This window comes from Phyllostomus hastatus, unplaced genomic scaffold (assembly GCF_019186645.2).
Source record: "Phyllostomus hastatus isolate PE091 unplaced genomic scaffold, TTU_PhHast_1.1 phas_contig_38, whole genome shotgun sequence".
In the NCBI taxonomy this organism is placed as follows: Eukaryota; Metazoa; Chordata; class Mammalia; order Chiroptera; family Phyllostomidae; genus Phyllostomus; species Phyllostomus hastatus.
The window spans coordinates 26,886,206-26,907,989 of NW_025333869.1; the positions used below are offsets into that span (position 1 = coordinate 26,886,206).

Consider the following 21,784-nt stretch of genomic DNA (forward strand, 5'->3'; position numbering starts at 1 on the left):
TACTGTTTTCTGTGCTTACTTACAGACTGCAAAATGTAAATGATAATTCTGACTTTATTTTAGTCAGTTTGTTTTTTTTTCTCTTTCCCTTCCATTTAAATTGTGTATAGGCTTCCCTAATTTTAAGTTCCAAAGTATCTTTTCCTTGAATGGTACCTTATTTTGATAAGGACCTAGGAATTGGTTTAATCCAGTTTCCAGTCTCTAAATATTTCCAGTCACATGTTTCCTTTTTAATATAAGAAAAGCAATCTCCTTGTAATAAATATTTTTAGTAATCTAAATAACCAAATCTGTGCCCCTCCAACTTTGTTGTTGAAATGTATGCAGCTTATAAAACATTGTACATTTTCAAAAACACAAGGATCCGTTCTGGCATTTTTTCATGAAAAACTTGAAATCAGCCTGTGGTGATAAATGATATGCTAGATGGGTTATCTTGTAAGGGCCAGGACAGCAAGATCTTCCCCACACTGTCGTCACCAGTCACCTGGCACGTGTCGCTGTGCACAGGTGTCTTGGATGGATCACATTCCCCGTTCTGCATAGGAGGGAACTGAGGCCCAGGAAATTCCAGTGGTTTAGGGAAGGTCACAAAGCAAAATGCCAGCAGAGCCAAAACTAGAAGCTGCCGCTGTCCCTCATGGGCCCAGCTGGTGTGTTATGGAAGGTGACAGCCCAGCCCAACCCAGCTGGGGAAATCAGGGGACTCACTTCCATCACCCCCTGTCTGAAATGGGCCTCATCCCCTCCACACCTCTCCTTCTCTATCCAGTTCCCTTGCTGCCAGGACCTCAAGATGCATATATCCTTGCCTTGGAAAGGACACAGGAATTAATCAAGTATGGTGCCTAGCCAGGCATCCCCCCGAGCGAACCCCAGCTCTGAGTTTCCACAGCAAGCTCTCCACTCAGCAGGTTACCGGGACAGTCGATTACAGTGACGGACTGTGAAAGAAATGATACCACTCAAGGCCCTGTAAAGCAGTTTCATTATTCTGCCACAGATTTTTGGCAATTCCTCAAGTCTGGCTTGTTTTATGTCTAATTACATATCGTCGTACATACCCCCGTATGTTATGTTTCACATAATAAATACATGGAAAATCTTTCTCTTTTTCCATTAGCCCTGCCCAGAAATGAACAGATTTCTGGTGTGTGCTTACGCAATAAAGAAGCAGTTGTCTCAGACACCATGACACTTCATAACTGAACTTTATGGGCCCCCATTTCTCTGATTCAGAGCGCTTGAGAGAGGGACCTGGGCTTTCTGCACGTTGTTTCTGCTCTGGAAGTAAAGGGTGCTTGTCAGGAGCAGTGGTCTGGGATGGCTGGAAACCCAGCCAGTTCCACAGTCTGGGAGACAGAGGAGCTGCCGGGCTATTGGAGGGTGACATGCTGGCTCCTATGGGTGAGTTCTGGCTACAAAGGCCTTCCTGTGCTGTGGTGCTAATAGAAACACCAGAGTTTCATGAGCATTGATCATTCATGTGTACCTCATCTAACAACCGACCTATACGCATTTATTAAGCACCTTCTATGTGCCCAGATCTGTTCTAGATGCTCAGTAGGAAGGAGAAAGACAAAAAGTAGAGATGCAGAGATAGCCATAATTGGGCTAGGATAGCAGGATTGGAACCAGACGGCCTGGGTTCAAGGCCAGGCTCCACTGCTTACCGGCTGTGGGATGTTTGACCAGTTACTGAAAACCTCTCTGAACCTGTTTACACATCCATTAAATGAAAATGCCATGCTACAGCTTCATGGGGTTGTTGTGAAAATTAAATGTTAATCCAAGTCAGGGGCTCCGTGTGTCCTTTGGAGTGTGTGTTCCAAGACTGCCCATTATGGCTATTGTCACTGTTTTCATGTCACCGACACTGCGGCTGGGCAGTGGCCAATTGGAAACACGGAGGAGATGTAAGATATGGCCCTGAAACTCACTCCTGGATTTGAAGTCCAGCTCACAGCTGACCAAGGTGACCCCTGTGGTGCACACAGAAGACAACTGTGAGGCCATCATCAGGACGGAAGGCCGGGGCTGCTGTGCACTGGAGACCATGAGGGCGTCCCGGGGGATGTGAGACTTGGGCAAAAGGCACGGCAAGTTATGGGGAAAAGGGTAAACAGGGAACGTGAGCAAAGTAGAAAGAAAGAGCACAATGTTTCATGAGCACATAAAACCATTTCTCATTCATGCCTTAAACACCGATCAGGAATCTGTTGCTGCAGGTGCTCTCTGAGCGCAAGGCCACCTCCGAGGCTCGGGGGCCCAGAGCTCCTTGCTTCTGGGCCAGGGGTCAGGCCCCACAGCCAGGAAACTACAGTCGTGCACCACATAACAATGCCTCAGTCGGCAACCGCCTGTACCTGTGACAGTAGTCCCACAAGATTATAATGGAGCTGAAAAGTTCCTATCACCTAGTGACACCATCGACCTCATAAGTTTGTGCAGCACATTACTCATAGCTACTGATGTAGAATAAGGATATAAAGAAATATTTTTGTGTAGCTGTTCAATATGTTCATATTTTAAGCTACATGTTATCACAAAAGGGTCAAAAAGTAAAAAACCACTTAAAAGTTTATAAAGTACAAAGTTTATAATAAACTAAGACCAATTTATTGTTGAAGAAAAAATTAATAAAAATTTTAGTGCAGCCCAAGTGCACGGTGCTCAGGAAGTCAGCAGCAGCACAGAGTACAGCAGAGCCCTGGGCCTCCACAGCCCCTCGCCCTCGCTCACTGCCCACCTGGGGCGCCGCTGGCCCTGCGGGCTTTGTTCATGACACGTGCCTGTACAGGCATGCCGCTCTTTATCATGTATGCCATATTTTTACTGTGCCTTCTCCATGTTTGGATATACAACTACTTACCCTTGTGTTACAGTTGCCTACAGTGTTCAGTACAGAAGCAAGCCGTACAGGCCTAGGAGCAATAGGCTCTGCCGCAGAGCCCGGGTGTGTGGTGGGCTGTACCGCCTAGGCTTAGGGAAGGGCGCTCTCTGGTGTTGGTGCAATGATGAAGTCACCTAATGGCACATTTCTCAGAACGCATCCCTGTCTTTACCGGTGGCATAAGTTTCTCAAATAAAGCCCTGCCATGCAGGGGAGTGGGTGTACCCTGGTCATAAGTAGGAAAAGGGGCACAGGTGTGGCAACCTTTGGACCTGGCCCACTTGACCATGTGATGAGATGCACGCTGAGGGCAGAGGGAGGTCAGGCTGAGCAGATACTCCAAACTAAATGTCCATTCCAACGTTGGACCCAATAGCCCTGATGTCACACCCAATCCCTTAACCTACTGAATGTTCCATGAGGACAGGAACTTGTCTGCCATGTTCAGACATAGCTAGCACATCACAGATGTTAAAAAATGTGTATTGAATGGAGGAATTAGTCGTAATTGAATCATGTACTGGCTGGTGTCTTCTGTTTGCCCTGCCAGGTCCACTCTTCTCCTGACTCCATTTTACTCTCTGCCCAGGAGACTACTCAGCACGAACCACCTCAGTGTGCTTGCTCCCCAGTCCACCAGTTGTGCTTGGGAGACACACACACACACACACACACACACACACACACACACACACACACACAGTCCACTTTAAAATGGAGTCGGAGCTGCCATGCCAGAGGAACTGCCTAGCACATCCTATGCTCCAACCTTTGGGATGTTAAAACAGGGCAAAATAACCTTTGAACTAGTCCTCAAGCAACATTGTGTCCCAAAGAACCATTTGCAAGGATAACAAAAAGTAGATATTGTGATTGTGGAACTGATTAACAGACTGAAAATTTTTTTTAATTTTATTTTAATCATTGTTCAAGTACAGTTTTCTCGCTTTTACTCCCAATCCAGCCCATCCTCCCAACCCTCCCCACTTCCTTCCCATTACCACCCTCCCCCTAGTTTTTGTACATGTGTCCCTTAAATTTGTTCATGTAAACCCTTCCCATTGTCCCCTGAAATTCCCTCTTCTCTCCCCTGTGGTCACTGTCAGCCTGTCCTCTATTTCAGTGTCTTTGGTTATATTTTGCTTGTTTCTTTGTTTTGTTGTTTAGGTTCCTGTTAAAGGTGAGATCATATGGTATTTGTCTTTCACTGCCTGGCTTGTTTCAGCTTAGCATAATGCTTTCCAGCTCTATCCAAGCTGTTGCAAAGGGTAGGAGCTCCTTCTTTCTTTCTGCTGCATAGAATTCCATTGTGTAAATGTACCATAGTTTTTTGATCCATTCATTTACTGATGGGCATCTAGGTTGCTTCCAGCATCTAGCTATTGTAAATTGTGCTGCTATGAACATCGGGGTGCAAAGGTTCTTTTGGATTGGTGTTTTAGTATTCTTAGGATAGAGTCCCAGCAGTGGAATTGTTGGGTCAAAAGGCAGATCCATTTTTAGTTTTCTGAGGAAGTTCCATACTGCTTTCCATAGTGGTTGTACCAGTCTGCAGTCCCACCAGCAGTGCACTAGGGACCCCTTTTCTCCACAACCTCTCCAACACTTGTTGTTTGTTGCTTTGTTTATGATGGCCATTCTGTCTGGTGTGAAGTGGTATCTCATTGTGGTTCTAATTTTCATATCTCTGACAGCTAGCGATATTGAACATCGTTTCATGTGTCCTTGGAGAAGTGTCTGTTCAAGTCCTTTGCCCATTTTTTAATTGGATTCCTTGTCTTCTTAGAGTGCAGTCTTGTAAGTTCTTTATATATTTTGGAGATTAAACTCTTGTCTGAGTTATCATTGGCAAATATCTTTTCCCATACAGTTGGTTCTCTTTTAATTTTGATACTGTTTTCTTTAGCTGTGCAGAAACTTTTAATTTTGATGAGGTCCCATTTGTTTATTCTTTCCTTTCTGTCCCTTGCTCTAGGGGACAAGTCAGTAAAAAAGTTTCTGCATGAAATACCTGAGATTTTCCTACCTACATTCTCCTCTAGGACTTTAATGCTGTCACATTTTATATTTAAGTCTTTTATCCACCTTGAATTTATTTTTGTATATGGTGTAAGTTGGTACTCAAGTTTCATTTTTTTGCATGTGGCTGTCCAGTTCTCCCAACACCATTTGTTGAAGAGGCTATTTTTACTCTATTTTATGTTGCTGCCTCCTTTGTCAAATATTAATTGACCATAGAGACTTGGGTTTATTTCTGGGCTCTCTGTTCTGTTCCATTGGTCCATATGCCTGTTTTTATGCCAGTACCAGGCTGTTTTGATTACAGTGGCCTTGTAGTATAGTTTAGAGTCAGGTATTGTGATCCCTCCGACTTTACTCTTTTTTCTCAAAATTGCAGCAGCTATTCAGGGTCGTTTATGATTCCATATAAAATTTTGAAGTGTTTGTTCTATGTCTCTGAAATACGCCATTAGTACTTTAATAGGAATTGAATTGAATGTGTAAATTGCTTTGGGTAGTATGGACATTTTGATGATATTAATTCTTCCAAGCCATGAACATGGTATATGTTTCCATTTGTTTGTGTCGTCTTTGATTTCTTTCCTGAGTGCTATGTAGTTTTCTGAATACAGGTCTTTTACCTCTTTGGTTAGGTTTATTCCTAGATATTTTATTTTTCTTTTTCCTATTTCAAATGGGATTTTTTTCTTGATTTCTGCTTCTGCTGTTTCATTGTTGGTGTACATAAATGCCTTTGATTTCTGGATATTGACTTTGTATCCCACTGTTTTGCCCAATTCATTTATTAGGTCAAGCAGTTTTTTGGTGGGGTCTATAGGATTTTCTATGTACACTATCATGTCATCTGCAAAGAGTGACAGTTTTGTTTCCTCCTTTCTGATTTGGATGTCTTTTATTTCTTTTTCTTGTCTGATTGCTGTGGCTAAAACTTCCAGTACTATATTGAATAGAAGTGGTGAAAGTGGATAGCCTTGTCTTGTTCCTGATCTTAGTGGAAAAGACTTTCATTTTTGCCCATTGAGTATGATGTTGGCTGTAGGTCTCTCATATATGGCCTTTATTATGTTGAGGAATGCTCCCTCTATTCCCACTTTGCCGAGTGTTTTTATCATAAATGGGTGCTGTACCTTGTCAAATGCTTTCCCCCCATCTATTGATATGATCATGTGGTTTTTGTCTTTGCTTTTGTTTATGTGATGTATTACATTTACTGATTTGCGAATATTGTACCATTCTTGCATCCCTGGAATGAATCCCACTTGGTCATGGTGTATGATCTTTTTAATGTATTGTTGGATGCGGTTTGCCAGTATTTTGTTGAGGATTTTACCGTCAATGTTCATCAGTGATATTGGCCTGAAGTTTTTTTCTTTGTTGTGTCTTTATCTGGTTTTGGAATTATTTTGGGAGTCTCCCATCTTTGTGGATTTTTTTGGAATAGTTTGTGAAGGATAGGGGTTAGCTCTTTCTTAAATGCTTTGTAGAATTCTCCTGTGAAACAATCTGGCCCAGGGCTTTTGTGTGTTGGGAGTTTTTGATTACTGCTTCAATTTCTTTTGTTGTTATTGGTCTGTTCAGGCTTTCTGCTTCTTTTTCATTGAGTTTTGGAATATTATATTTTTCTAGAAATTTGTCCACTTCACCTAGGTTTTCAAATTTCTTGGCATACAGTTCTTTGTAGTAATTTCTTATAATCCTTTGTATTTCTGTGGCATCTGTTGTAATCTCTCCCCTTTCATTTCTGATTGTGTTTATTTGGGTCTTCTTTCTTTTTTTCTTGATGAGTCTGCTTAAAGGGTTGTTGATTTTGTTTATCTTTTCAAAGAACCAGCTCTTGGATTCATGGATCCTTAGAATTGTGCTTTTAGTTTCTATGTCATTTAATTCTGCTCTGATCTTGGTTAGTTCCTTCCTTCTGCTTGCTCTGGGCTGTCTTTGTTGTTGTTCCTCGAGTTCTTGTAGACGTAGGGTTAGGTTGTTTGTTTGGAATTTTTCGAACTTTTTTAGGTGGGCCTGTATCACTATGAACTTCTCTCTCAGGACTGCCTTGGCTGTGTCCCATAAGTTTTGGGTTGTTGTGAGTTCATTTTCACTTGTTTCCAGAAACCTTTTGATTTCTTCCCTAATATCATTCTTGACCCATTCATTGTTTAATAGCATGCTATTTAATTTCCATGATTTTGAGTGTTTTGGGGTTTTTTCCTTCGGGTTGGTTTCTAGCTTCAGTTCCTTGTGGTCTGAGAAAATGCTTGGTATGATTTCAATTTTCTTGAAATTCTTGAGGCTTGTTTTGTGTCCTATCATGTGGTCAATCTTTGAGAATGTTCCGTGTACATTTGAAAAGAATGTTTATTTAGCTTCTTTTAGATGGAGGGCTCTGTATATATCAGTAAAGTCCATTTCATCAAGGGTATTGTTCAATGCCACAATATCTTTGTTGATATTTTGTTTGGAATATCTGTCCATTTTTGATAGTGGGGTGTTAAAATCCCCCACTATAATTGTGTTGCTGTCCATATCTTTCTTGAAGTCCTCTAAGATTTTCTTTATGTATTTGGGTGCTCCTATGTTGGGTGCATATATATTTACAATATTTATGTCTTCTTGGTGGATTCTTCCCTTGAGAATTATGAAGTGACCTTCTGGGTCTCTCTTTATGGACCTTTTTTGGAAGTCTATTTTGTCTGATATGAGTATTGCTACCCTGACTTTTTTTTCCTGTCCATTTGCTTGGAAGATTTGTTTCCAGCCCTTCACTTTCAGCCTGTGCAGGTCTTTTATCCTGAGGTAGGTCTCTTGTAGGCAGCATATATGTGGGTCATTTTTTCTTATCCATTCAGCTATTCTATGTCTTTTGATTGGAGCATTTAATCCATTTACGTTTAAGGTTATTATTGATAGGTACTTACTCATTGTCTTTTATGTACGTGTGTTCCTCTCTCTCTTTTCCTTCCCTTCCTTAAAGCGGTCCCTTTAGAATCTCTTGCAGAGCTGGTTTGGTGGAGGTGTATTCTTTTAGACTTCTTTTGTCTGGGAAGCTTCTTATTTGGCCTTCTATCTTGATTGAGAGCCTTGCTGGATAATGTAGCCTTGGTTGCAGACCTCTGGTTCTCATTACTTGGAGTATTTCATGCCATTCTCTTCTGGCTTGAAGTGTTTCCATTGAGAAGTCAGCTGTTAGCCTTATTGGGGCTCCCTTGTATGTTACTTCCTGTTTCTCCCTTGCTGCCTTTAAGATTCTCTCTTTGTCTTGAAATTTTGTCATTTTAATTATGATGTGTCTTGAGGTGGGCCTCTTTGGGTTCCTCTTGATTGGGGCTCTCTGTGTTTCCTGGATTTGTATGACTTTTTCATCAAATTAGGGAAGTTTTCCTTCATTACTTTTTCAAATAGGTTTTTGATCCCTTGCTCTTCTTCTTCTCCTTCTGGTATCCCTACTACACGGATATTATTACATTTCATATTGTCTTGCATTTCTCTTAATCCCTCTTTTCCTTTTCTTGCTCTTTCTGGGTGTTGTTTTCTACTTTGTCCTCTAGCTCACTAATCCGATCTTCTGCTTCATCAATCCTGCTTTTCATTCCTTCTACTATGTTCCTCAGTTCAGAAATGGCATTCTTCATTTCCTCTTGGCCCTTGTTGAGAGTTTCTATTTCCTTTTTCATGTTTATATAGTTTGCAGTGAGATTGTTGTAGCTTCCCTCTAGTTTCTGATAGCTCATTGTGAGTTCATTGAACTTCCTGATAATCATTGTTTTGAACTCACTATCTGATAGTTGAGTTGCCTCTATTTCATTTAGCATTTTTCCTGAGGCTTCCTCCTTTCCCTTCAATTGGGGATTGTTTCTTTGTTTTCTCATTGTTCGTGGGTTTCTTCTTGTTAGCCTCTGTTTCTTAAATTGATCTGTTCTGGTTCCCTGTAATTATGGTGTGAACTTCTGTGGTAGAATACTTGTGAGATTCAGTGGTGCAGTCTCCTTCATGTATCCTGGTGTTCACAAATTCCCCCTACTCTTTTTTGTGAAAAATATAGAATGCTTCACGAATTTGTGTGTCATCCTTGCGCAGGGGCTATGCTAATCTTCTCTGTATCATTCCAATTTTAGTATATGTGCTGCTAAAGCAAGCACCAAACTGAAAATTTAAAAAGCATTCTTATTGAGAAGTACAGATTGGCAGTTACAAAGCAGTCATGGGGATGTAAAGTCCAGCACAACAAACACAGTCAGTGATACTGTAATAACTACGTGTGGTGCCAGGCAGGCACTGAAAATATCAGGGGAACCCTTTGCAAAGCATGTGATCGTCTACCACTGTGCTGCACACCTGAAACTAATACAAAATAATATTGAATACAAACTGTAGTTGACAAAAATTGTTTTAAACGTTCTTTAGAATTAGCATCACTGTGCCAGATTTCCACACCAATGGGAACGCCTTCCTTCTGCGGCTGTGAGTGCTCCCTTTCCTTTCCTCATGACAACCTGCTGCTCTGTCTTTCAACCGGAACATTGTTTGGGTTTCTACCAGGAATCAGCACTTCCTGAATAGCTTTTATTTTTTAATTTCAAATAAATGCTTGCTGCCTTTCACTCTGAAAGGCCTTTTATTTTTAGGTTAACAGTTTGGACAATGGGGAGCACATGCAGGAGATTGGAGAGAGGGGGGAGAGTGAGATCGGGGAACCCAACTCCTTCCCTACAGAATCTCCTCTGCTGGCTGGGATGCTCCCAGCAGCCCCTCTCACACAGGCTCCCTTCCCATGCAGGGTCTCTCCTGGGTGCTGGCCATCTCCCCCTCCTGCAAGTGAGCCTGGGGTGGTAACCCCTGTTACTAGCCCAGGTTTCTGCACCATCCATTATGTATCCCCTCCACCCTGGTCACACCTCTATAAACATCCCTTTGTAAATTAAACCTCAAATTATTGCAATTTGAGTGTGCCATTTGTTCCTTTTTGAGACCTCGTGGCAAAATTCTAACACAGTTCTATTTCTTTCTTCTCAATTCTGGGAATCTGGTAGAAGAGGTAGATGTCTGATGGACTCTGACCAATCATTACCTCCCTAATTCAACTTTTTTTCCTACTCTACAAATACGGTAGAACAGGAGAGTATCGCACAAGGCAAATGTAGAACTAACAAAGAGAATTAGAGTGAGTGAAAGCACTCAACAACACTAGTTTTTAATCTTTTCCTTTCTCCTTTGTTCCACTGGTAGCCTCGGTGGACAACCATTGCCCACACAAATGGCAGTAGAAATCAAAGAGCAAAGAATAGTAGATCTGAAAGGAAACTAGAGACCATCTACAGAAACCCCTCCTTCACCACCACTCCTCCTGACATCTCCACCCTCACCACCACAATCACTGTCACCATGCCCAACACCACCTCCACCATCACAAGCACCAAAACCATGCCTACCACCACCACACCACTATGCCCAAACTAACAGCAGCACCATCCTGGCCAACACCAGCACCACCACCATCACCACCATGCCTAACACAAGTGCCCCATCTCCACCACCGCCACAGTCAGCCCCACCGCACAACCTCCAGAGCACCAAACACCACCACTGTGTAGAAAGAAAGAATGAGAGCTTAAATGAACTAGAACTCCATTCTCTTAACTTTCAGTCAAAGAGACAAAGTCTCAAGTAACAGTGACTTCAACCACAATTTGTAAAATGTAAAAGAGAAGATCTTCAGAAGGATAGCATGATATTGAAAGGCAATATTTGTCTCATGTTGATTTTTTTTACAATATAGGCTTTGTTTTTTAGAGCAGTTTCAGGTTCACAGCAAAACTGAGTAGAAGGTACGGAGACTCCCCCAGCTGCCCCCACATGTGCCCAGCACCCCCTCTGTCCGAATCCTGCACCACAGTAGTGTGTTTGTTGTAACTGACAAGCCTGCCCTGACCTGTCATCATCGTCTAGCGGTCACAGTTTACATGAGGGCTCACTCTTGGCGTTGTGCACTCTATGGGTTTTGACAGATGCTTAATGACATGTATCACCATTAAGTATAGAGAATAGTTTCACTGCCCTAAAAATCTGTGGTCCAACCATTCATCCTTTCCTCCCTACAAACCTTGGGTACAACTGACTTTCTTATGGTCTCCATAGTTTTGCTAATCTCAGACAACCCAAGTTTCACACCATCTCTCCAGAGGATGTTTGAATTCTCACGAGTGGGAGGAGTGGGGTTGTCAATAGAGACAGGGTTTAAGTGAGAGTCCAATGTCATGAATCTACTTGGTCACCATGGAGGTAGCCTGTGGTCCTTTTTGCATGACCCTTTCAATCTGGGAGGGTGGGGGAGCCTCTCCACATGTTCTGGGCTACTGTTATACCAGGGACCCATCTGCTGCCTCCACAGCCTAGTGGGGCAGAACTCACAATGGGCCACTTAAGAATGTGACCTTGTCACGCTGCAAACACTTTTATTTCTCTGGGCCTTGCTGCCTCCCCAAGGTTCTCCCGGGAAGGAGGGGTATGGGCTCCCGCCACTCCCAGATCCCAGACCTCAAGTGGAAAACGGCCTTTCCCCAGGACCCGGCCATGACACTGTGCCTCCACCTCCCTCCCCTGGGGTATTTTCCTAGCTGGGGGATGGGTTCTTACTCAGGATGCTTTTCTCTTGTTCGGGTGCCTTTGCAGTTTCCCCTATGGTCAAGGCTTTCATACATAAAACTTAGGGAGAGTCTCCTTCTGTTTCCCTTTGCCCCCTTCTGTCACATCCTTTCCCTGAGGCAGTGAGCACAGCAGGGCCTGGGGCAGGAACAGGAGAAGGGTGAAAAGGAAGGAAATACACTGGGAAAAAATACCAGTTGGTCTATTAAAATCTTGTATGGCAGATGGTATCTCATTGACCCACACATACCACAGTGTTGTGACACACACACTGCCATTGTGCTCACTGGAGATGAGGAAACCATGGTTTAGAAGAGTGAGCAATGTGCGTAAAGTCTGGGAAGAGGCGGTGTTGTCCTTTGAACCCTGATGCTTGACCTAGCCAGTGCCCCTAAACCCGAGGCCATACTTCCTGCCTGCCCCCCTCACCTGCCTCCACCGGGCTTCCTGGGCACTGTGTGGGCAGCAGGAGCAGGGTCCACAGGATATCTGGGTCTCCCCAACTCCTGCTAATTCCTGCAGGTCCTGGGGAGGTCCTGGGGAAGCCCAGGGTCACACCAGCTTCCGAGCCCATCCTGCAGGCTTTGACACAGTGTTTTTCTTCAGGAGTGGGTGCTTGAGCAGACTGGGTGGGACTTCCCACCGCATTCAACGACAAATATTAGCTATCATTATTTGGAATCTCCTCTGTGCCTCACAAAACCCTAGTGAGAAAGCTCTTCTGAGGTTCTCTTTGGCAGAGGGTAAATTACTTGCCAGAGGTCATGGGCAGGAGGGCTACACTAAAAATCACTCTGGCTCCCTGGCAGGAGCTCTGTCCATCCACAGCCAGGGTTCTAGGATGGTCTGTCTTCCCACAGTGAGCGCAGAACCATCAGGATGTCAGTCCCTGGCCTGGTCACATACCAGAGAGGCCTCCAAGTAGGCCGGGGAATGAGATAAGGAGCCACAGAGCACAAGTGGGCTTAGGATCCAACCCAGCCCCCATGACACAGAATTCTGTCCATCCAGGGTAAGCTTGGTGACCTGCCCTGCCCCAGCCCCCACCTCACTGTCATCACCCCAGCCTGCACTCTGGCTGGACTGACAGGTGAGGCGATCAGAAGAGTCAGACCCCATCACTGGCCCAGCTTACCTGAGGTCTGAGCAGAGCCCCACATGGAAGGACAGGGACCCTGCTACGGAGGAAGGATGGCTGTCCGGGTTCAGGCAGCCTGGCAGCTGGAGGATGGCACATGAACACACACAGGGCTCTGCAGTTCCTCGTGTCGACCAAACAGCTGCAGGCTGGGAGCTGAGCTCTCTGGGCAAGAACAGGCCTGAAGCTTGCCTCTGATAAGCAAAGGCTCACTGCTGAGATTCTAGACCCTTATAAACAGGCTCATAGGAGGACACTTCCAGATACTAAGGAGAACAAACAGGCTTTAAGCACTTCGACCCCTCAAAAAAGGCTCAGTTTGCTTCTGCTAATATTATAAAGACGCTAAATGACAGCCATTCTCTGTTCCTTGTGGCCAGTCCTTCAAAGACTCTCTGATGTCTGGTTTGAATACGTCATTCAATACATTTTCTTTCTTCAGGACATTCAATCAGAGTAGCCTTCTTTCTTGTTAGTTAGTCAACAAATATTTATGGAACCCCTCCTAATGGCCAAGCAGGCAAGTCCACTTGTCAGCGGTTTGTTGACAAGTGGACTTGCCTGCCTACCTCATGCCCCGGGGCCTGCTTCTCAGAGGCTCCCACCAGTCATCTGCTGGGAAGACACACGTGCTTCCTGGAGCCCACAAGCTTCCACCTTCTGCAGGCCCCACTGAGCTCCAGAACCCCAACCTCCAGCAAGGGCGGCAGCCAGGAGAGCTGGCTAAGTGGTTCTTAAGAACCTGATGTGTGTGGTGGGGCTGGGCATGACCCCTGACGAGGTCCAGGGTTGCCACCTCCACCCACCCCTTCTCCCTTGACCAGCCCTTGGCTGGTCTGGCCACACGCCCGCCCCTGGCTTGGCCCCTCTCACATTCTTATGCCCCTGGAGCTTTCTTACCATTTGGGCCTGAAACCCACTAAAGAGCCCTCCATCCCTCACAGTGCCAAGCTCTGACACAGATTTGGCAAAGCCAGAAGTGATCTGGAGTTTGTTCTCTCTCAGAGGCCTGCTTCCACTCCCCAAGGCTTTCTCATGGGCCTCAAGACCTGACTCCAGGCCTCTGGAAGAGCTGCCCCCAGAGGGGTCAGTGGGGCCGCCATCCATTTGAGGAAACACAGGGTCCTACAGGAACGAACCCAGGGTCTTGGTTAGGGAAGGGGCCATACGCTGTCCAAGCCCCTAAGGCCAAGCATGCCCGGCCTGGAGCCAGATAGAATCGCTGCTGCGAATATGCTCACTGCCCCTGAAGCCTCTCAGGGCCTCCCTGAGCCTCAGCTTCCTCATTTGTAAATGGGTTAAAATCTTGGACAATGGGGCAGACCTAAGCGGTGGAGCTAGACAGGCCAGGGTTCAAACCCCAGCTCTGAGCTGCAATCTTGGAAAAGTTCCTTAGCCTATCAGAACTGCAGCCAGATCATCTGCAGAGGGGAAAGACAATAGCACTCACCCTCCAGGGCTGTCGACAGGGCTGCAGGAAACGGACATGAGTACCTGGCGTGGAGCAGCGCTCAGCGAGCAGGATTCATCCTTGTTACTTCATAGGCCTGTTCTGAGGCCTTGGTCCAAGGAGATAATGCGAGTGTGTGTGCAACAGCTTGGTGAAATACAGTGTACAAGTGGTAGCAATTACCACTTATCAGTGGGCTCCCCTCTCCCTGCGCCTCCTCCCCTCCTTCTCTCTGTCTACATTACTTTTTCTTCTCTGCCTTAACCTTCCCTTGGCCTCTCTTCCTCTAGTCTCTCCCATCTCCTCCCTCCTCCCAGCACTTAGAGCCAACATGCAACAGCCATTTCCTCTTCCCTCACTCCAGAACCCACAGGGGCTCCCCACTGCCCTCATGTCCAAACGCAGCAACAGCACCACCTCCAGTTACCTATTCTACCTCACATCCCTCTTCAGAGCAGAGTCTTCCCGCTGGTGAGCTGCGCTCCCCTCTACCACCCCCACCCCAGCCTGGAGAGCTCTTGGTTGCTATTTGTTCCTCTCAACAGATGCAATCCCACCCACACTTAAAGACCCAATTAAATTCAATTTCTGAGCCAACACATATGTTGCCCCATAGCTACTCAGTGGCAGGGGATTTTGAAAGGGTTCTCTCCTTGGGAACCATAATTTTCTAGTTGTAGTCGTAATATTCTAGCTGTGTGACCTTAGGAAACTTACCTACCCTTTCTGAACCTACCTCATGAGGTGGTTGTGAGGATTGAGTTAAAATAATGGTTTGTAAATTTTCTAGTGCATAAGAAAATGATTAATAAATAGTAGCTACTTTTGTTATCCTGGTTCTTGGGCATAAAGGATGAAGCGGCGAGGACCAGCTGGCAGTGTTAGGTTTCCACTGTGTATTCAGGGATTCTTCGGTTAAAATCAATATCCTCTCACTTATCAGCTGTCTGGCCAGGCTTCCAAAGCCCCATGTCACAGTATCCTCCAAGGTCTGGTCATTTAACACTCATTTATAATCATCCCACCTGGCAGGAAGTTGTGCTAGGCATGGGACAGGGATGACAGGTGAGGCTGACACAGCCAAAACAGGTTCACTGGCAAAGTGAAAGCAGATAAGGACCTAGGTCCCCATGCTGGCCTGGTAGACTGGAGCACCACCTCAGCTTTATTTATATTGCCTGTCCTCTCTACCTCTGGGACCTGTCCCTTCTCCAGCTCATGCTCCACCCCCTGGCTTTCCCTACCCACCCCCCTCCCCAACCTGGCTTCCCTTCTGTCTGGTTAACAAGGACAGCCTTGTCCTGGCCCAGAGCCTTTGCACATGCCCTTGTGCATGTCTTTCTGCCCAGGGCATGCTTGCCAGCCCACGCACCTCCAACGATGCAAAAGCTTCTCCCAGAGCCCACCTCTGTCTGTCCTGTTCGATGCTCTGCTTTTTTTTTTAGTATGTTAGGCAACAAGCTCAGGTTGGATTTGAACCCAGCTCTCACCTCTCAGTTAACCTTAAGCAAGTGGCAACCTCTCTGGGACCCCACACCCTAGCCCGCACCAAGGAGCACAGAGACAGCAGCGTGAGGGCACCCAGCACATGCCAGTGGCCTGAAAACAGTGGCTGGTGTGGGAGACAGAGGCTGGGAAGGTAGGTGCAAGTTGAAGGGCTCTAGGCACCTGGCACTGGCGTTCCGGCATCTCTACGTGTCCTGCCCAGCATCCCTCCCAGTGAAAAAGAGGATCCCTGCGCCCTGCAACCCCACCCTTCTGCTCCCCTCCATTAGATTATAGCAGCAAAGCCCCTTGGAGCTGAGTGCTCTATAAAGACAAGGCGTTTCTATTAGATCCAGCCTGGGGAAGCTGCAAGAAGCTGGATGGGGAAGAGGGTTATGGGGGTCTGCGCCAGCTGAACTGAGCAAGGCTTCATGTGGCCCAGGTGCTATTAGTCAAACCTGCTGGCTGCTGCCAGCTCCTCGGAGTTACGAGTAACCAGGGAGGGCAGAGCTGGCGGAGTTTCCAGCTTGTCAAAGGCTCTGGACTATTTGTCTGGTACTTTGGTTGGAATGAGCCCAGGGCACGTTCAGCGAGGCCACTTTCAAAATTTATTTTTCTCCCCGTGTGTACTTAAGGGTTGGGGAGCCGTCCTGGTTCTCACTTATTTGCACTTGTTAGCAGTCTGTTCTCGAAGACCCTCTCTGTTGACCGTGAGAAAGGGCTGAGTTGTGGCGGACTGGCTGCCAGGCTCCGCAGGCTGGGCACTGTGGGGTCTCTGACTGAGTGCTCTCTGCCCTTCTCCCTCCTGGGACAGCCTCTCCCTGGGACAGTCGGGAGCCACAGTCTCATCAGTCTCCTCCTTCTCTGAACACTAGTGTGACTTTTCACTCTTGCTGGTCTGGTCCCCCAGGATGGTGCACTTAGCACCTGGGAGAAGGGTGTGAGCTGCACCTTTAACCCGCCTTGTGTTCAGGTAAACACCCACGCCAGGAGATCCTGCCGGCTGGTCACAATCCACTGAGAGGTTTCTCCTCTAGCCAGTCACCACCAAGGCAGCCACAGCCCTGTCCACACCCCTGTCATTGCTATCAACCTCTCCCCACCCCACATTCCCCTCATTACTCCCTTCACCTTCAACCCTCCAGAAACACTTAAGATGCTGTTGCAGTCAGAAGGAGCCCTTTTTCAGGAAAACTCCAAGGAAGAGCATTCAAAACCAGGGATTATAGCCTCTGAGCAGAGGATCCCTGAGAAATTGGGTGCGAATAGGGTGCCAGGGTGCCAGGGTGTAATGAGCATCGTCTGTGAATGGGATGAATTCCGAGTCTCACATCTCACGTCCCCCAGCCCACAGGCTGGCCGAGGCGGGCCTAACTCATCTATGAACACTCACTCCAAATGTGTCTGGATTTCAAGTAGCCCTTTGTCATCCAAGAGGAAGAGCCATGAAATTATTCATGGGGCCCAGAAGGATACTCCCTGTCCACAAGAAGTTCATAGTATTTTAGAAGAGACAGAGTGAAAAATAGCCACAGGGATAAGTACAAAGTTGAATGAAAGAAAAGTCAAGGAGCCATGGGAGGCGGGAGGAGAGCGGTCTGACCTTACGGAGGCAACTGGGAAGGCCTTTCTGAGGGAGTGACGAGCTGCCTGTCTGAGGCCTCCTGTGTCCTGTCCCGCCGCCCTGGCCCTCGTCTGAATGCACTGCGCAGGCTTCCCACGGCACCGCCCGCCAAGTGCATGCCCGCAGCTGAAGAGGGCTTCCTCCCAGCCACTGGATGTCACTCTCATGGGGCCTCCTATAGCTAAACTACTTAACTTCTCTAAGCCTCAATTTGTCCATCTGTAGAATGGGCCTGCCTCAAACGATTATTACGAGGTCAAAGCAAGACCTGGGCAGTGGAGGTCTTTTGTGAGCAGGAAGCACAGGGGTGCAAAGGTTCTCAGGTCTGAAGGCGGCCGATAAAGGCCGGGATGGCTTTCTTTCAGAAAATCAATCCCCAAGCATGTCCATCTCTCTCGATGATGCCTCTGACTCAGGCGTGACCTAAGTGAAGGGGTGAGGGGATGCTTGAAGGATCTGGGGGTCGGGGGAAGGGGAGGAGGGGTGCATCCCTGTCCTGGGAGGGACTTGCCAGCTTTCCTCTGGGGTGCAGATGGCTGGAGACAGCAAGGTGGGCTGCTAGGAGACCGAGGGAAGCAGACAGAGGGACAGGAAGGTGTGTACTGAGACTGGAGGGAGAGGAGCCAGCCAGGTGGTGCAGCGCGGGGCTCCCGCGCAGGCTGAGTTAAATATAACCCCAGTCCATTGTTTCCTCGGTGATTGTATTTTTGCAGCGTTCCCTCATGAGAGGCAGCCTAAATGAGGAACTGGCCAAGTCAGGGGCTGCCTGGAAGTTCTAAGAACACAATTGTTTTCGTGATGAAAATTAAAATTGTATATTTTTTAAGTTTAAAAAAGCAAACAGTCCAAGGTCATACATTGGCCCTGTGCCTGCTGGAATCCGGGATTGTTTGCTGTTCTTCCTCAAGGGGCCTGAGTCTGGGGGCCCAGAAGCAAGGGTCAGCTGGGGGCCACTGGCTGAGAAGCACACCCAGGGGGATAGTCAAGTCCTTAAGAAAGAGCTCACCCTGACATCCAAGCCCCTGACAGCTTGCAGCCCTGAGGGGGCTCAGAGGCCAACCTCGTCGGATGTGTCCAGCTCAGCGCTCCGGCGCAGAGAGGCCCTCTCACTGCCTGGCTTCAAAGGAAGGCTCCTGAGCTAGAAACCGGCTTGCTGGCCTGGGGGGAAGGGGACGTGCCCCCACTCCTCCACTCAGGGAGCAGGGTCCTGAGCACCCCTTTCCCGAAACAAGAGCGCTGTGGAGTGGGGCGGTGGGGCGGGGCAGGGGGGGCGCGGGGATAAAGCCCCTCTCAGTGTGCACACTGGCTCCTCCAGCTTCTGTGTTCCTCTGTCTGCTCCCTGACTCTTTCTCTCTTTGTTTCTCACTCTCTGTTTCTGTCTCTGCCTTTCTCTCTCTCTCTCTCCCTCTCTCTCTCTCTGTCTGTCTCTGTCTCTCCCTCTCTCTCTCACACACACTTGTTCTGTCATACTTTTGCTCCTCAGAAAATCTCTGTTGAATTAAAGGGTCTTAATCCCATTTGACAGATGAGTATTGCTGAGAGTCTGGTTGGGGTCAGCCAGTGGCAGAGCCAGGCCAAGAACCCAGAACTAGGGTGTCCCAAGTGAGCTGAGCGCTCCACCTCCCCTCCACGGTTGGTTGGCCTGGAGGAGGCTGAGGAGACCCCGTAGTGGATCCCCATGCCCACCTCCTGCCCAGATCTCCATGGCACTGCCCCTTCTTACCCCACTGCCCTGGTGGTGGAGGAAAGGACCTTCTTTCCCTCCACTCCCACCACCCTCCTTCCCTCCTCAGCTGGGGTGATGCAGCCTATGCACTTACCTTCTGACCTCTCTCTGGCACCCTGGCAGTCTTCCCCACCTCAGCTCTCCGGGGAGAATGGCTTAGCGGTCAGAGCGGCAGGTTTACAGGCTGCATTCCCAGCAATCTCGGCTGAGTGCTCCTGGTAGGAGTTGCCCCACAGCCCCTGCACCCTGGCCCATTTTTGCAGGGAGAAAAGCGGAGTGGGATGGTTGGCACCCGCCACACCTTACAAACAGGGCAGTCCTCTTGAGTCAGCTGAGCAGTGGGAACTGGGAAGGGGCAGCTGGAACCAAGAAGGTGTAGACAAGTTTTCACCATGGAAGAATATACATGTAAACAACAACAGCAAACCCGTCTAAGCAATTTACACATCAACTCATTTAATCCTTGCAACAGCCCTATTGTTGCCCCCATTTTACGGATGAGGGAACCCAAGTCCAGAGAGGTGAAATGACTTGCCGAGGTCCCAGGATGCGATGCAGGCTGTGCTCCTGGGCACTTCCCTGAGCCAGCTCATGAACAGTCTAAACACTGGACGAAGTTCTTTCCAACACCGGGATGGTGCAGGTGGGGCCTACTTCACAGGCGGGCAGCTGCTGTCTCACTGCCCCGCGCTGGCCTTAATGCTCTGAACAGGTAATCTCAAACCTCTGCATAATTGTTTTTAAAGGGCCCAGACTTTTCCTTTTCCACTGGGCTCCACAAGTCCTGTAGCCAGTCCTGGGAATGGAAGCCATGCCAGTCAAGGTCATTCTCTGAGGGGGAAGCTGGCTGCTTAGCTCTGGCTGCCCCTCCACTTCTCCCCATTCCCCTTGCTTGCTTTCTCTAACTCCCTCTGGGTGTCTACTGGGGGCTGCTTGCACTCCCTGTCTGTGTCTTTCTTGGAGCAATGTCAACATAAGAAACCCCAAATTCTCCACCCCCTGCCCAGCCCAGAAGTCAGTCCTTGAATGGCCAGGAGAGCAAGCTGGCAGTGTGGGGGAGCAGCTCTCAAAGGAAAGCCAGGGGAGTGGAGTGAAAGTTGGTCAGGCTGCCAGGACAACAACATTCACTCCACGCATCCTCGCTGACCCTCGCTAAAGGCTGCCCCTCCCCTCCGGGCACCACACCCTCCACGCGCCCTTCCATTGTAGCAGGCAGTGAGCCCATCTGGATCTCCAACAGGTATGAGCTTTGCCAGGAGACCGCATCTTGTTCACCTGAGCATCCCAGCTGCTGCCCAGGGCCTGGAACACAGTCGCCGCTGGGCGAGTGTTCGCTGGACGGGGGCTTAAATCAGAAAAGAAGGCTTTGGATCGCTCTGGAGCACACGCTTCTAGACCCAGCTCACGTGTCAGTGGCTTCTGGGAGCGGGAGCCTACATCATTTCGGACCTTGCATTGGAAGTGAAGGAACAACAAAAGCCCTATCAAATGGAGTAAAGGAAAAAGGAATGCACCATTCACACAAGGTGGTAAATTCAGAAGTAGAGTGTATCTCAGGGCTGGTTTGACCCCGTGGCTCAAAAATGTCACTAAGGCCCTGGTTTCTTTCTTTTGCAGCTCTGCCTTTCACGTTATGTTTATCCTAAAGCCAGTTTCCTTGTGGTCTCAAGGTGGCTTCCAGAATGTTCCCAGACTACATCTTTATCTCTTATATCCAGAAAAGGAGCAGACAAGTATCTCTGTCTCCAAGCAATCTGAGTAAAATCCCAACACTCACTCAGATGGACCACATACCCAGCCTCCACCAACAAATGGCTGTGACCAGGGGACGACAGAACGTGCTCATCGGCTTAGGCACAGCAGGGACCATTTCTGCCTGAAGCTAGAGCTGAGCCAATGGTGTCCAAGGCATAGGGTCCTGTGTGCAGAGCTCAGTGGATGTCCAACTGAGGGCAGGCAGAGGCGACCACCAAAAGCCCACTACACCCGCCCCGACTCTGGTCAGCGAGATTCTGAGTCCCAAGAACCTGTTTCCCCCTGTCTGTGCAGTAGTGCCCCCTCTTCTGTGGCAGATACATCCCCAGCGCCCCCAGTGGATTCCTGGAGTTGCGAACAGTACCAACCCTACCCATACCATGGTTTTTCCTAGGCGGACTTCTCTTCGGGTTTAATGGACGCACTGTACAGCTTTTCTTCAGCATATCCGAACAGTCACCATCACTACTCTTGCACCGGAGGCCACTACTGAGCACAATGAGGGTTACTAGAAACAAGCTCTGTGACACAGGGACACAGTCGGTCTGAGACCGAGACAGCTGCTACGCGACCACCGGGCAGCAACGTGCAAGCGTGGATGCGCCCGACAAAGGGACGATGCACGTCCCGAGCAGGAAGAATGGATGGTGTAAGCAGCCTGAGGTTCTATGACATTACTCAGAACAACACAGTATTGGAAACAAATCGTTTATTTCTGGAATTTTCCACCTAATATTTTTGGGTCACAGTTCACCAAAGGTAACTGAAACCTGAAAAAGCAAAGCCGCAGATAAAGGGGGACAGCTGCACAACTGTCACAGCAGGCAGGCCGGCAGTGTTTTCCTGTGAGTCTGCCACACTCGGCTGGGGGCTGGCTGAGAGCAGGGACCCCGTCGTATCTGCTGCTGTGCTCTCAGGTCTCAGGCCCTCTCCGAGGGCAGGGTGCTCAGTGTACACAGTTTATGGGAATCCAGAGCAGGATTCTCATGGAATAGACGTCTCTTTGCCCAAAGAGGCCATTGCAACTTCCTGTTTGTTTTAAAATAGTGTATGTA

General features: G+C 47.9%; 1 non-coding gene across 1 annotated transcript; it reads right to left on the minus strand.

The window, feature by feature from the left end:
• Nucleotides 1-8,941: 8,941 nt before the first annotated feature.
• Nucleotides 8,942-9,048, minus strand: LOC123821221. Its single transcript, XR_006786073.1, has one exon. It is a non-coding gene; the product is annotated as a U6 spliceosomal RNA (small nuclear RNA).
• Nucleotides 9,049-21,784: the final 12,736 nt, after the last annotated feature.